The following is a 17,172-nucleotide window of genomic DNA, read 5'->3' as shown; positions in this document are numbered from 1 at the left end:
CTACTTTTTTTTCTACTTAAAAGTCATTATTTTAAAATTGTTTTTGATATATATGTCACGTGTCTTCATTTAATTGATCACTTTGACACATCATCGGCAAGTGTATTACACACACTTTAGATATTTGGGTGATTGTAAAAAAAGTGTCAAAATGACACATCGAAAGCTTACTTGAGGTGTCTAAAATGAACAAAGCGTAGTTGAGGTGTCTAAGTGAAAGTTGGTGCCAACTTTAGGGGGTCACCGATGGGTTTCGCCTATAAACAAACAGCTCATTCTTAAAAATTATACAATGAGTATTATTTTACATAAAACAAACTAAATAATTAATTAAAAAATAATCACAACATAATTTTTCCATCATAATTAATCAAAAAATAATTTATCTTCAAACCAAACAAACTTAATAGACCAACATGAGTTGTAGTGCAGTAGTGAGACTGCTTCACTCTTAATCAGAGATTTTAGGTTCGAGCCATGGGTATGAAATTTTTTTTGTTGGAGAGTCACCCCCAAATGGGTCATGTAGTGCACCATCCAAAATTAATCGCGGCTCCATAAGCTCCGAACACTAATATTTAATTCTCACATGATTTTTTAGTACTATTAGAATGAAGAAAACAGAAGTGTCAACGTGATAGACATATGTTTCACGTGTATGAATGTTTAAATTATGAAAGTTTTTTGCCTTCACATGTAGTAGGGACAGATCAATTTTCTAAACAAAATATCAACACAACTTTTTTTACTTTGAAATTATTGCAGTGATAATTACTTATTATATTCATGACTTCAGGAATGATTGGGTGAAAAAATAGCTAAAAGTCAATATAAATTTAATGTCACGCCCCGAGAGGATATCCTAGGCGTGGCCGGCACTCAGAAACCATTTCTGACTTCTGAGAGAACCACTTGGTCTCATTTCTTATTTATTCATCAGCGGAAGACTTAAGAATACTAATGTGGGCTTGTCATAATCAAAGTAAAAATAGATAATTCTTAGAAGAAGTAGTTTCTAAGGAGAACTACTCCGATTACATCATCAAACTCTGTCTATGAAGCCTCTAATACTCCTAGATGGTGCCAATGACATGTCCATGGCTACCTTAAAAGAAACATAATACTCAACAATAATTAAAGGATAAAGAGTTCCTCCGAATATAAGAAGGACTCACCAAATAGCTGAAAAATAATGATCTTCAACGAAATGCCTGTTGAGGATCTCTAACACCTGTATCTGCATCATAAAACGATGCAGGTCGAATGACGTCAGTACGTGGAATGTACGAGTATGTAAAATGGAAGGAAGGTAAGGACAGATATCAATAAACTCCTCTCAAGAAAACTCAGCTCAAAACTCAACATCATCTCAACATGAATATGTAATGCAAGTTTAAAATATAATAATAAAAATAATAGTAATAAGCAATGCTTACTCAGTTGGGAGTTTCTCTAACCGACAATCATCACTTATGAGCTAGCGATGATACAACGAAGCGATGTCGTTGCCACATCCATCCAATATCTTGCCAGGGTAAAGGACATCACCATCTTGGATCCACTCATCAAAGTCCTCTTTTTGGGACTTAAGAGGCATAGTCTCCATCCTACGCTGGCTACGTAGTTCTGGGGTTTGAGTCAATTAAACTCTTACCCAACTCGGTGCTCAATACTACTCCCAAAATATGTGCTCATATTAAACTCATCATCTAATCTCATTGGACTTTAATTTAAATCATCAAACTCATCTCATTTCATGTTCATCAATCATTATACTTTCAAAAACATCATTTACATCTCATCAAAACATCTTGCTCAAAATATCATTTGCTCAAATTCATTCAAACTCAACTCTTTTACTCTTTCAAAACTCAATAAAATACATATATAGTATTAATTCATATAACTTTTTTTTATCAATGAAAATAATAAAAAACCAACATCTTTACTCAAAACATGTGTAAAAATATTCATGAACATCAAATTAATTAGAATTTATGAGAAAGTAGCATGAACAATAATTCCAATAATATGAGAGATAACAACAACAATAATATTAATGCATAAATATATCAAACTCAATAGAAGAAGAATTAATTTATTTAGAATTCAAGATTTGGATAAAACTCAACTATAACTCAATTATAATGAATTTAAATATTGGGCGCATGGACGAACTCAATCCAATGCTATGAAAGCCTTACATACCTTAAATCCGAAGGTTTACTCCGAATTGGAACACTCTTGGACCTCTAGCCTTTTCTTCTCGCCGGAGCGTTTTGTGTACTATCCGGAGTATAAGAATAACCGGAGTAGTATTTTTATACTACTAAAACTAAAACTATATTTGAGAAGAAGTATATAGAGAGAAGAAATGCTTAAGAAAGCTTGATGAATAAAATGAGGAAATAAGGTGGTATTTATAGGTGGAAAAGAGGGACCTAACAATAAATAAAATAATTATAAAGAAAAATCTAAAAGTTTAATGGAATATATTGATGTCATGGATGATGTTAAATGGAGGACAATTTATGTCATGAATGATGTCAAATGTATCTAGATGTTTCCATGGTAGGTAAGATGAGTTCTTTTTAACAGAATACTCTTTTTCGAAGCTATGTTTGAATAAGATAAATTCCTTATTAGGATTTGGTGTCTTCATAAGAATTGTAGCTATTGAAGTCTAATTTCATATCGTTCAAGAATCAACCAATTTGGAGCAACTTACAGTGAGATATGAATTTTCTTCTATAAACACTCAATTTTGTCACAACACTATATCTTGCAAGGATTAATTTATTTGATCTACTTATACTCCGAATCTTAAGATGTGTTCTTCATGAAAGTTGTAGGTAATGATGTTGTGGTTACTCAGAAATTTGAATTACCTAATTTGGACCAACCTATAAAAAGTTATACCCAAAATACAGAGACTGTATTTTTTCATCGAGAATTGAAATACCGACATACAACATTTTAGGGGTTGTTACATTTAAACTTTCAAAAACCAAAAACTCGTGAACATGATACGCAAATAAAGGAAAAAGGCAGTACCGAAAAGTCAGTTGCATACTTAAATTATCATGACGATCTATTACATACCTAAACTATCTAAAATTGAATTTATTATCCCTCTGAACGTATAACACCACTATCATAGTATATGATGTATTGCACTTTCCGCCACATAGCATCACGTCAGTACCACATCATCGTCACGTCAAAAATTATAATTTTTTTTATGTTTTCTTTTTTTATTAATTAACTTTTCTTTTATTAACTATATTTTATACTTATTAACTATATTTTATACTTATTAACTATATTTTATACTAATTAACTCCTAATTAATTATTAACTATCCATCCAATTTTTTATATTTTTTCTTTTCTTTCTTTATTAATTAACTTTTTTTTATTAACTATATTTTATACTAATTAACTCCTAATTAGTTATTAACCACTCATCCGACCCCCACCCCACCCCATCCGAACCCCAATTGTCTTCTCCACCAAAATGGGGACAAGAATTCTTCTTCTTTTTAATAGGTTTTGAAAGAAAAAATCAAATCCAAAATGAGAGTAAATAGAGGTGGGTGTAAAGAAGAAGAGGGTAGGTGAGTGTGAAGAAGAAAGAACGTGGGGTGGTGATTTTTTTTTTTTTACTTTAATGGGTTTTGAAAGAAAAAGAATCAAGATTCAAAATGAGAGTAAATGGAGATGGGTGTGAAGAAGAGGGAGTAGGTGGGTGTGAAGATGAAAGGATGTGGGAATGGGGTGATTTTTATTTTTTTTATTTTTTTACTTTACAAAATTTCTGACGCGCTACTCTTTTTTTCTTGCCACGCCAGTTGTAGGGGGTAATAATTTCACTTTTAGATAGTTTAGGTGTGTAGTAGGTCGTCATAATAATGTAAGTGTGTAACTGACTTTTCGATACAACTTTAGGGGGAAATTTATGTCTTTTCCCCGCAAATAAATGAATAGTGATAATGTGAATGTTCATATTATTCATCTAGATATCTATTTGTTTTAATGAATAACATTTATAATTGATCAATTTTCTTTAAAGTCTGTTATTCAATCTATTTTGTCCGCCCTTTTAAAAATTAGATCATTTTTCACCCTAAGTAAAGAGATGCGAATCTTTAATTGAGTACAATAATAATATATTCAGTATAATTTAATAAGTAAAATTTAGAAGGAAAGTGTGTATGCATATTTTATCTTTATCTTAGGATGTGAAATTTTAAATGAGTACGTAATTAAATTTTTAAAAAATTCAAGCAAACTTTTACACACGCAACCTAAATATATATGCGAGATATATCAAACTTTTAAATTTTTATAATTGCATTAAGTGGATAGTTGGCTAGTTGCAAGAGCTTTGAGGTGTCCCATTTCTAAAAAATATTTAATATGTACTATTATTATTATTATTATTTTTTTAATAAAAAAAAGAGTACTACATCATTTTCATATAAAAGGAAAAAGGCTTTTTCAAATGAGGAATCAAGAAGAGTTTGACTTGTTTAAAAATGGGAACATGGTTATAATTTGATTTGATTAATGATATGATTATTTCACTTTTTAACTTTTTTTCATTAAAAAATGTGTCCTCTTTATTTTTAAATTGTCTCTTTTTTATTCTCATGTCGCATATTCTTAGGATTTGTTTGGCAATAAAATTATGCATTTTTTTAAAAAGTATTTTTATTTTATTTTTGAAAATTAGTGACTGATCGTGAATTTTTTTAAATTTTGTTCGAAATTGTTTTTTAAATTGAAAAATAATGTATACAATATTTTTTTAACTCATTGTTCACTTTTAAAATTGTCTTTTAAAAGTACATTCAAGTATACACATTATTTATCTCTTTTTAATGCAAAGTAATTAATTTTTTGCAATTTATTTCATCTAATTCTGACAATAGAAGTCTATCTATTTATTTGATTCATTATATACAATATTTTTAATTTATAATAATAAAATTTAAATATTTGACAAAACACACAATTTAATTAACTATAGGCATACGTTTCACGTGCAAGAAAGACTAACAATAAAATTTCAAGTCTTCATGTGCAGCAGGACATCAATTTTCTAAAAGAAAATACTTTTTTACTTGGAAATTATTGCAGTGATAATTGTTCACACCAATTAATATTCAATTAGGGGTCGTTTGGTACATGGCGTAAAATAGAATATTATAGATTTTATTTGGAGATATTTTATTTTGTGATATTTGAGTTGAAATTATCTTATTTTATTTCTCAGGTGACATAAATTAATTTAAAAATTATAATCTAAAAATAATTTAATCTGCATACTAAACGATCTCTTACTATGATAAACCCCGTGCTTAATGGCTTGCCTCCGAATAGTTAGGCATTAGATGTCACGATTCAACCCATCAAGTCGTGCGGACACCTACTTTAACACCTAGATAGGAGAACCCACAAACCCCAATCATTATAACATACTGAAAATAAATGAATCGTTAGGTAACAACATAAATGGTTATGCAATTACCGTAAATTGATTTAAACATCCAGAATTAATTTACAAGGAAACATAGTAACACATCTAAGGAACTAGTATAAACAGGTACAAGAGCATTTAAGAATAAGATTTAGACAATAAATAGAGACACAACTCCCACTATAAGGAAAGAAGGAGCAGGGGCGGCTCAACATATTCGAAGGCCTAAAGCAAAATTACAATTAGAAGCCTAAAATCTAAATAACTTCATATATATTTATTTAAAATTTATTTTTCTTACTTAGATGCAAATTATTACTTTAATTTTTTTATAAATGATTTCGTTGAATACCTTTTTTTTCCCAGTTATTAATTTTAGGTAAGATTTTATTAATTAATCGTTAAATTTATTTTTCACTGAAGCAATCATTATATCAAAAGGTTGATAACTTGATATACTTAACTTAATATGTTTGTTGTAATGCTTGAAAATTTATGAAATTTAATAAAAAATTTGCAATTCACTTTGTTCAACACTTTTCGACTATTGATTCATTATTTTGATAAAGTAATACTCCAACTCATCAAAAAATTGAAGAAGAAGAGTACAAAAGGTGTTAAAAAAATAAAATAATATGAGTGTTATTAGAGAGAATGTAAGAAGGCAAAACAATATTTTCTTGATTTCTTTTGTTTGAATGATGTTAAAGAGAATAAAATAATATAATTTTTTAAAAAATATTTTTTTTTATTAAAGAATCACTCTTTCTATGAAAAAATTAACACATAATTTATTATTGGTAAACATTTGAGGCCCCCCAAAGGCATATGCCTTATTTTTTAAAGGCTAGAGCCGTTCCTAAGAAGGAGTAGAAGCTGTTGGAGATCGTGGTCGTCACCCAAAAAACACCATTGATCTTTCAACCAGACTATGCCAAGTGACATAGCAAGAGTAATATAGTACAAACAATACGTACTGGTAGACATTATAGGTCGACCCGAAATCCACCACATAATATAAAGTAAACATTTAGAAGACAATCATGCGATAAGAAAATGCACCACCCCAACTACACTAACCACCACTAGTACACTTGAATCTAGCCCTTGCCTTATTCCGCTACAAACTTTGATATTTACCATGCCACCCTTATAACCTTTCAATGTTTTTCAAGCCTAGAACTTGTTTGTTCGTAGCCTAGCCCTTCTATTAGATAGAGAAATTTCGAAATACAAGCCATCACTAAATTCTTTATCAATTTATTGGTCTCTTTGGTGTTTGAGAGCAAATAGATTTGCTGAAAAATGACAACAAATTAGACCTTTTAAGAAAGAAAAATATACAATTCCCTTTCAATATTTAAGCTCAAAATCTTTAATTTTCATGAAATAAACACAAATTAATTACTGAAATCATAAAATATGTTGATGAAATTTTTTAGTTGTTGGAAATTTTAGTTTTAGTTGGAGGGAAGTTTAATGGGTTTACCCAATTTCCACTAATGATTTTTCTTTCTTTAGTAAATCTGGAGAAAAAAAGAAGAAAGAAGATGAAGAGTAAGATGCAGATGAGGTGGGGGTGGGGTGAAGGGATTCGAAGAAGGAGAAAGGGGATGGGGTAGAGGATTCGAAAAACTAGAAAGGGTATGGGGATTTGTAGAAGAAGAAAGGGATGGGGGGTTTGGAGAAGATGAAAGGACGTGTGGTCGGAGGTCTTTTTTTATTTTTTTTATATAATACATATATTAGTGGGATCACTTTTTTATGCCTTTATATTTTTTTTTTAAAAAAATTCTTATGCTACATCGGCATTAAGGGTGATGTTTATTCACTTCAAATAAGATTAGAGGGGTAAATAAATGCCCGTGTAGTTAAAGTGCTAAAGTAAATTTTCTTACCAAGTTCAGGGGGGATTTGATGTATTTACTCTAAATAATATGGTATATAAAGTAAAATGTGCATTTTAATTTTTATTTATTAAGAGATGTGAAGTCCATTGTAGACAAGTAAATATGAAAAAATATGTTATACCCCCAAAAAAATTTAAGCTAAGACCCGAGCCATTTTTCTTATTCGTATAGTCCCAAGCTTGATGACTTCTATGTTTTAGGATGAATTCCTAAGTATTCGAGGTGTATTAGAGGTAAATTAGGTCATAAGGAATCTTTAGTACTAAGTCGAGTTCAAAAATCCTTTACCGATTGAGTTTTAGTATAAGACCATATAAGGGTCGACTTTAAACGATTATATCTCCTAGAATATATAGAATTAGGTAGCCATGTGTCATGACCCGCCATTTGATCATGAAGACGGGGGAAAGATCTAGAGTCTTAGAGAGGTTAATAGAAGGCTCTAGAATGTCCAAGAGAATTCTAGAAGAAGGTAGAATAACCTAGAGTCTTGGAGAGGTTAGTGGAAGACTCTAGATTCTTGTAGAAGCTTGTAGAGAAGTCTTGAAAGACTTGGAATTCTCTAGAGTGTGTGGAGAGTTCTAGAGTAGGGACTTCTTTGTAAATATGGAGGGACTTGTAAAGTAAATTTTATTTACACTTAGGCCCCTTAGGAGTAGTATAAATAGAGGGGACATTCATTTGTAGAAAACCATCAAGCAATCAAGCATTCTTCCAAAGCAATACAAAAGCCTTTTTCATAAAATCTCTCTTGTCTTTCTTACAATCTAGCGTTCCCTTAGCGATCTAGTCTTAAAGGCTTACTTGAGCTTACAAGATCGTGAAAGATTCGTGAGTAAGTTGTCAAGTGCCGCACGGAGATCTTAGTAGAAGTCTAAGTCCGTGACAACGTGGTATCAGAGCGAGGTTCTACTAAGGGATATGGCAAGTGAGGGAGACATCAACGCCACTACCACCACCAACGTCAAGCAAGATGTTGGAAGGAAACACCGCAAGGGAAGGAAAAACTCTAAGAGAAATGAGGAGGTGCCGCTTGAGCCTACACCAAGCGAGGCCCTAACATCCTACTTACCCTCGGCCACTGAGGTGAGTGACGATGAGCGAGGCGAGGAGCCCGTGGACGTCACACCCGGCATGGAGTGGATTGCAAGGGTGGATACTGCCCGGCAAGTTGTGGAAATATTAGGCAAGCGCTTGAACAAGGTCGACGGCAAGTTCAAGTCTCTAGAGGAGTTCATCCTTGAGGAGAACGACAATATCTGGAAGGAGTTGGAGGTGCGCAAGGCTGCCGAGTACGAGGTGAAGGAGGTGATCACTTCCTTGGAGTGTCGGCTCATGGACGCGCTAAGCACAATAGAGACCATGAAGGCCGAGATGGCAGCACTCAAGGGAGATGTGGAAGTGGGAAGATGCGTGGCGTCCAGCGCGGACAGAGAGGCCAAGATCGAGGCTCCCAAGCCACCTATGTTCAAAGGTGCCCGTGAGGCACAAGAGGTAGAGAACTTTCTTTGGCACTTGGAGAATTACTTCAAGTGTAACAAAGTGAAGAGCGATGAGACGAGGATCAACATGGCCGTGTTATATCTCTCGGAGATGGCCATGTTATGGTGGAAGCGCAAGGAGTCTGAGATTGGGAAGGGTCTATGCACCATCAACACCTGGGAGCAGTTCTGGGACGAGTTTAAGAAGGCCTTCTTCCCCAATAATGTCATCTATGAGGCCAAACGCAAGTTCCGGGAGCTGAAGCAAATGGGTAGCATATGAGCCTATGTGAAGGAGTTCACTACCCTTACGCTTCAAATCCCTAATCCTACAGATGAAGATATGCTCTTCCACTTCATGGATGGGCTGTAAAGTTGGGCCAAGATGGAGTTGGAGCATCGCCAAGTCAGCACCATCAATGAGGCCATCACACAAGCCGAAACTTTGACCGAGGAAGAGGAGATGAGACGAGAGGTAGTCATGACCAAGGTGGGGGAGATTATGAAGAGAAACAACCTCATCCCAAAAACTATGACAACCATAAGTCCGATGGTAATAAGCCTGGACGACGAGGCGATGCCGACAGAAAGGCACCGAATGCGAAGGGGAATGGATGCTACATATGCGGAGGGCCGCATGGCTATGCAAGGTGTCCTGAACTGAAGAACCTTGGTGCCATCCTACGGGAATAGAAGAGGAAAGATGCACAAGGGCAGGAGCAAGGTTCAGACACAACGCAATTGGGCCTGATTGGACTATGCAGAGCTATCGCAAAGCAATCAGGAAAGCCGAAGGAGTACGGCGCGCAATATGTAGACATCATGATCAATGGACGACCCACTCGTGCAATGGTTGACACAGGTGCAGAGGCCAACATAATGACCAAGTCAGCAGCTATGAAGTTGGGGCTAAATTACAGTCCAAGTGATGCCCGCCTTAGGACGGTTAATGCACCTCTTACACCGGTGTGCGGAGTCGCTCAAAGAGTAGACATCACATTAGGCAAGTGACGAGGTAAGACCAACTTTACCATCGCTCCCTTAGATATCTTTGATATAATCCTTGGGCAGGAGTTCTTCCAGCAATGCCATACGGTGATCGACCCCTACCTCCAACAACTCGTGGTTATGGAGCAAGAGGGATCATGTATGGTGCCCCTAGTCAAGGTGTCGAAGATAGAAGGACCAACCCAACTTTCGGCCATGCAGCTTGAGAAGGGCCTAGAGGAGGGAGTACCGACATTCATAGACACCATTGCGAGTTTGAGTGAAGACAATGGTGTTAGAGAGGCATTGCCACCTTGCATGAAGAAGGGCGTGATGCCGAAGAAGTTGCCAAGACACTTGCCTCTAAAGTGCCAAAAAGAATGGAGGTCAGCGTTGACTGAACCAAGCAGGAATAGGGACAACAGGCCACTACCATTTTCCTCGTCTACTAGAAGGGACAATCTCTGGAAGAGGTCACATAAGAATGGCATACAGACTTGTGGCAGTTTCAAGACTAAGTCCGAAGGCTTTTGTAGTAGTAGTGCGCCGAGGTCGTCGCCATATCAGGTGGGGGAGAGTGTCATGACCCGCCACTTGATCATGAAGACGGGGGAAAGATCTAGAGTCTTAGAGAGGTTAATAGAAGGCTCTAGAATGTCCAAGAGAATTCTAGAAGAAGGTAGAATAACCTAGAGTCTTGGAGAGGTTAGTGGAAGACTCTAGATTCTTGTAGAAGCTTGTAGAGAAGTCTTGAAAGACTTGGAATTCTCTAGAGTGTGTGGAGAGTTCTAGAGTAGGGACTTCTTTGTAAATATGGAGGGACTTGTAAAGTAAATTTTATTTACACTTAGGCCCCTTAGGAGTAGTATAAATAGAGGGGGCATTCATTTGTAGAAAACCATCAAGCAATCAAGCATTCTTCTAAAGCAATACAAAAGCCTTCTTCATAAAAGCTCTCTTGTCTTTCTTACAATCTAGCGTTCCCTTAGCGATCTAGTCTTAAAGGCTTACTTGAGCTTACAAGATCGTAAAAGATTCGTGAGTAAGTTGTCAAGTGCCGCACATAGATCTTAGTAGAAGTCTAAGTCCGTGACACATGGCTTATCAAATTAAAAGTTTTTGAGTTTTCTTTCCAACGCCACCAAGTTTGTGTCATTTTGAGTTTGGAGTAAAAAGTTATGACCGTTTTACTTGAGATTATTGTTGCAGCAGTTTGGGGCCTGGGGAGGCACGCCACCAGTGCGCCCAAAACTGACTTTAGTAGTTTGGTCTCTTGCATGGCGCGCCAACAGTGCGCCGAACCCATTTTTCACTTTTTTTTAACGAAGGGCATTCTGAAATTTTCTCCACCTTTTTCAAACTTAACCCAAGCTATTTTGGAACTAAAATTGTTCCCTTATCAATACCCTAAGGGTATTTTCTCTCATTTAACACAGAGAAAGTTGAGAGAAGAGAATTATAGAGAAGAAAGAAAGCTAGGGTTCAAGGTTTGCAAGACATTCCTTCAAAGTGTCAATCGTTCCTTCGATTTTCAGGTATGTAAGGCTAACCTAAATGTTGAATTGAGTTCATCCACGTGCCCTACGTCTAATTCTATCGGTTGTTGAGAATGAGTTGAGTCTAACCTAGTCTCTTGAATTTTGATTAAGTTAATTCTTCTTCTATTGAGTTTCGTGTGATTATGTATTGAGATTATTATTGTTTTCTATCTCTCAATTGATTGGAATTGTTGTTCATGGCTACTTTTCCGTAAACTCTAATTGATTTGATAATCATGACTTTTACATATATATTTTTGAGTAAAGATGATAACTTTTATGCATTGATGAAGAGAGTGATTTGACCTAATATTTTATATATATATATATATATATATATATATATATATATATATATAATATTGATGAGATATGAATGATTTTGAAAGTATAGTTTACTGAAAGAACTTGATGATTTGAGTACGAGCATTAATTTTAAATGAGTTTGGATTTTCATGTAATTGAGTTCTTCAGTCATTCATGATTTTATTGAGTCTTAAAGCATGATTTGTGAACGTCTTAAATAAGCATAAGTCGAGAATGAGTTGAGTTTGAGGAGCCTCTTAATTATTATTTTGAACATGAGTATTTTGAGTATAAATGAGTTGAGCATTATTACTGTCACGACCCAACCTCGTGGGTCATGACTAGTGCTCGAACTGGACATTCGTATATACACATGTTATCTATAATCAATCAGAAACTAAACATGATAGAGGACTTATATGGGCAGAAAATCGCCTCAAAATTGTCATATATATATATATCCAAACTACCTGTCTCCTGGGGAGTCACAATCGTCAAAAGATAACATAGTACGTAAGCCGACAAGGCTACCACTACACATCACATTTCAAAATATACATGTATATACGCAAGCCGACAAGGCTGTCACTATAAATAGGAATGTTCCAAAATATAAGGCATACTAGTACAACTGGATAACATCTACATACCACCCACATATATGTCTACAGACTTTTAAGAATATCAATAGTAACATATGACGGGACAGGACCCCGCTGTACCCATGGATAAATAAATATATACATCAAAATATCTATACGAAATTTTAGGCTCTGGGATAATGGAGCACTTCTAAAATAGCTGAATGGAAATTCTAAGCTGGCGGATCCCCAAAATAAATATCTGTACCTACGGGCATGAAATGCAGCCCTCCAAAGAAAGAGGATCAGTACAATATATGTACTGAGTATATAAAGCATAACATATTATAAATGAGATCACATCTGAAGTAGAGATTCAGGAGACAAGTATGATACTCAAGAAATTACTGTACTTGTGCCTTATAAAATAAAATCATGCATGATTATATCATATATCATATCCGGCCCATTATGAATTCGGTGAATCTATCATATACATGTATCATATTTGATCCATCATGGGGCTCGGAGCCATCATCACATCATCATATCATCATATCATATCATCATATATATATACCATACCCAGACCTCTAGTGAGGGACTCAGTGAATAATACAGTGAAACTGTGCACGAATACATACCCGACTCGGGACTCAGTGAAATATATATTGAGGCATAAACGAGCAGAGTAGTGAGCAATCATATGCAAGTTAAATCATATTTGAGACTCGATGGAATAATCAAAATGAGCTATCATTCAAAAATCAAGACAATAGACATATCAAGTACCTTTTAAATGTTACTATGGATTGTATCAAAATAGAACTTCTGAAAATATAGATCATTGGCCATCCAAGTGGATCTAAGAATAGGAACTTCGTTGAAATCATATAAAAATCATATATTTATTTCATAAAAATCATGCCAAGGAGAAGAAAGGTCTAGCTTTACATGCTTACTACTTCCCAACGTATAGAAAAAACTAGAGAAGCAATAGCTCAATTATTGTAAGAGTTCTAACATTAAGGAGTTAATAAGAATCATGATGTAAACCAAAATATGAATTATACCAAATTAGGATGGCTGAAGTCATACACATGTATCAAGTCATAAAGATATAAGTTCTAGGAAATCAAGAATATTAGTCATCCTAGTGTATCTAAGAATACGAGGTTCTTTGGAATTTATGCATTCATCGTCCGTTGTTTTCATATGGATCATGCCAAAAGAAAGAAGGGATAGGCTTTACATACCTTTAGCATTTATCCGCACACAACATGTATATGCCGACCCATAGGATCTCAACTTATATTAATACGTTACCCACTATGATTAGGCTATGGAAAGGCATAAAACGTACTTCATCGTTAGTAGGTTATTTTTGAAAATTTAAACAAGACCTCCCCTGAAATTCATCACCATTTTTCAAGTATATAAACGCACAACTAAGTTTTATAGCCTAAATTAAAGTTTTAGATCTATAAAATATCTTTCCATAACATCTTTAATCACTCAAAACGGAGCTTTACACAAGGAGTTATGATACAATTACTAACAACAGTCCCATCCAAAAATGGGTTTGCCAAACAAAAGTCTAGGCAGCAACTCCCTTAATATTTTAGGCCACAATAATAACTACAACATTACTCAAAATTAATCCATCATTCTTAGCTTAGAACAGCCCCAACATGACCTAAATGGAGATTTAACATTAACATATACAATTCCTTCACTTTTAACACATAATCCATAATAATAATAGCAACAACAACAATCAACCCAATCTAATTCAAGAAACTCCAATTTTAATACCAACACTAATCATGGCGTTTTCTTACTTCCAATTCTATTTAATATAAGTGAATATCTTCATTATAACATTATTGGTAAGTTAAGGCAGCCCACATTCATAACATTCAACAACAATTCCAAATTCATATGCAACTACTACATCTTCATGTTATCTTTAATGATCCATAGTCTTAATATTCTATCGAAACAATCCTAAAACAGCCCAACCAATATACAATACAACATATAACCTTAATTATCATTTATCTTCCAAACTCAACAAGAACAACAACAAACTATCAAAACAGCCCCTAACTCACAATATAAAGAGGCTCAAAACCGTGCGATTACTTGTGAACACACCAAGGAAACTACATATGATTTTACACCTTATTTCATACTAACTTTTCTTCCAATTTTTGTGAGACATAGCAGCAGTCAAAATACCATTATATCACCTTATTCATATGCAAGTAAATAACATTATTACCACTAAAATCCTTACAATAGCCCACAATAAGTTTGGATTCAACTTTAACCACTAAATACCTTCATTCTCATCACAAAATCCATATGTATAAAAATCAAAATACTAAGCAAAAGTTATTCACCATTTTCTGCACCAAAACAGCCCCTAACGTCTTCCACATGTTTTAATCATCAACACCATAATTTTGATACATTAACCACACATTTACCAACTTACACAAGTTTAAATCCTCTAAAATATGTAGAAAAAGATTGAATCTTACCTTAGGGTTTTATGATACAATTTGCTTGAAAACTTGAAGACTTGGTTCATCAATGTTTTTGTTGCCTTGAATACTCAATCTTTGCTGCCATAACCTTGAAGAATCACCACACTTGACCCCTTAATTTCTTCCTCAAGCCAACGCTTGGCCGATTTCTCTTTCTCTCTACATTTCTCATTACTTTCTTCATAGAATTATGTAGGGTTGGAAAACGTTTTTGGTGCAGATTTTTTTGATCAAATTCATGTTGCTATGGAACTTCTAAAGGATTGAAACACTTGAAGAAAACTACTTTTAATCACCAAGCTTAGAGCTCAAACTTGCTGCCATGGCCGAACTCCCTCTCTCTCTATACTTGGTGAAAATGAGCTTCTCTCTTCTTCCAAAATTTTCTTAAGTTAGAAAATATTTTTGGCTAAAATTTTAGTCAACAAGTAGAAAAGTTGTGCTACCCAAGGTGTCCACTTGTCCCCTACTAAAGCATGGGCCAATCGGAATTGGCTATGTGGCAGTGGGGGACCACTTGTCATCCCACTATTAACTTAATTCATCTCAATTAATCTCAAATTCCTACTTAATAATCCAACCATGGTTAATTAACTCTTAATCTCAACTAATATCTTCTAATTAGAATTAGGAATTAAATATTTCTACTTCATGTCCAAAAATGATTCCATCTTTAACTTGAGTTGATTCTCTTGCGACTAACTCGACGTATAAAATTACGGAATATAACAGTTCATTAGCTCACGAATAGTCCAATGTGCAAAATTATAGAATATAACAATTATCATATTATTTATGATGTTTTTTGAGCCTACCTATAGTGATAAAGGGCGGTGGAGTGGTCCTGCCACGTCTCCACCATGTGTCCACCACATGTTCGGCTCTCTACTTGCGGCCAACGCCTTTATTTAGTAAAATAGTCATATCTATTGATTTCGATATCGAATAAATTCCCATGACCTATGGTTGGTAAGCTAATCTAATTATCTACAACTTGCATTTTAGGAGTTTTCCCAAATTCTCAAACAATGATGGGGTTATGGTCTCCCCAAGTCAGATCACCCGAAAAACATAACTTAAAAACATCTTTTTGGAGGGATTACACTTGGATTTAGCCCAAGGGTCCTTGTTGAGTTGTGTTTAAATTCATATATATTATCCATATAACTTATCATATGTATTGTCTATAAAAATCCCATTATGTGGGCTCTACCTCAGCTCACATGAAACCAACTATAGCCTTAGTAACACAGAATTTTCTAGGGTGTAACAATTACATTAAAAACATCTATTTTAAGATTGAGTTGAGGAGTTAAATTATGCTTTAAAAGGAATTAATTGAGTTGAGATTGTATCCATTTTAAAGAGAAGAGATGAGTTAAGTTTTGAGCTATGTCCAAAAGAGACTAAATAAGTTAATTGAGTATTTTACTCACTTGATGTATATGAGCATAATAAAGTATTTTGAGAGTAGTATTGAACACATATTTGGGTAAGAGTAGAGGCAACTCAAACCCTATAAACTACATAGCCAGCGTAGGATAGAGGCAAAACCTCTCTTGTCCCAAATAAGTGGACTTTTGATGTGGATCGAAAGATGTGATGTCCTTTACCTTGACAAAGTATTAGACGGATGTGGCAATGACATCATTTTGTTGTATCAATACTAGCTCATAAGTGATGGTTGTCGGTTAGAAAAACTTCCCAAGAAGTAAAATATTACATTTTTATATACTGAGTTACATGTACTTATTCATATATCTTAAACATTCTTTTACACATATTGCATGCTTGATTTAGTTGAGCTATTTTTAGAGTTGAGTCCTATGAGTTGAGTTGATTATCTTTGAGTAAGTCTTCTTTCAACTACATTCTATCTTCTTTCAACTACATTCTATGTACTGACGCTATTTGGCTTGCATTATTTTATGATGTAGACACACGTATTAGAGATCATCAACAGCCGTATCATTGAGGATCTACTTCTCCAATTTTGGCTAGACCTCTTTGCATTCGGAGGAGCTCTTTTTTTTCCAATCATTCCTTTATTATTTAGTATTTCTTTAAGGTAGCTGTGGATTTGTCTCGGCACTTTATTATGAGCCAGTTAGAGGCTTCATAGACAAAGTAGAGTTGAGTAGAAAGATTCTTTTAGAGTCTATTTTTTAAACTATAATTTTATTATTGAGTTTATGACATTGAGTTACATTATACTTTGAGTATTTTTTATCTATTATTTATTTATTGATGATGATATTTCTAAATGCCTACTTGAGTTAATTATTTATTGAGTCGAGTCTTCCATTAAGTGATTGAATGAGTGATCAAACCGAGTA

General features: G+C 34.3%; 1 long non-coding RNA gene across 1 annotated transcript; it reads right to left on the bottom strand.

Annotated features, from left to right (window-relative positions):
* Nucleotides 1-955: 955 nt before the first annotated feature.
* On the bottom strand, nucleotides 956-2,375 carry LOC129888838 (uncharacterized). The gene is made up of 2 exons (XR_008766734.1): nucleotides 2,209-2,375; nucleotides 956-1,237 (listed from the first exon to the last, which is right to left on the bottom strand). It is a non-coding gene; the product is annotated as an uncharacterized LOC129888838 (long non-coding RNA).
* Between the last annotated feature and the right edge of the window lie 14,797 nt (nucleotides 2,376-17,172).

Source organism: Solanum dulcamara, chromosome 5 (assembly GCF_947179165.1).
Source record: "Solanum dulcamara chromosome 5, daSolDulc1.2, whole genome shotgun sequence".
Classification (NCBI taxonomy): domain Eukaryota; kingdom Viridiplantae; phylum Streptophyta; class Magnoliopsida; order Solanales; family Solanaceae; genus Solanum; species Solanum dulcamara.
The sequence above is the reverse complement of the archived record's forward strand: the minus strand, read 5'-3'. Positions and strand labels throughout refer to the sequence as shown.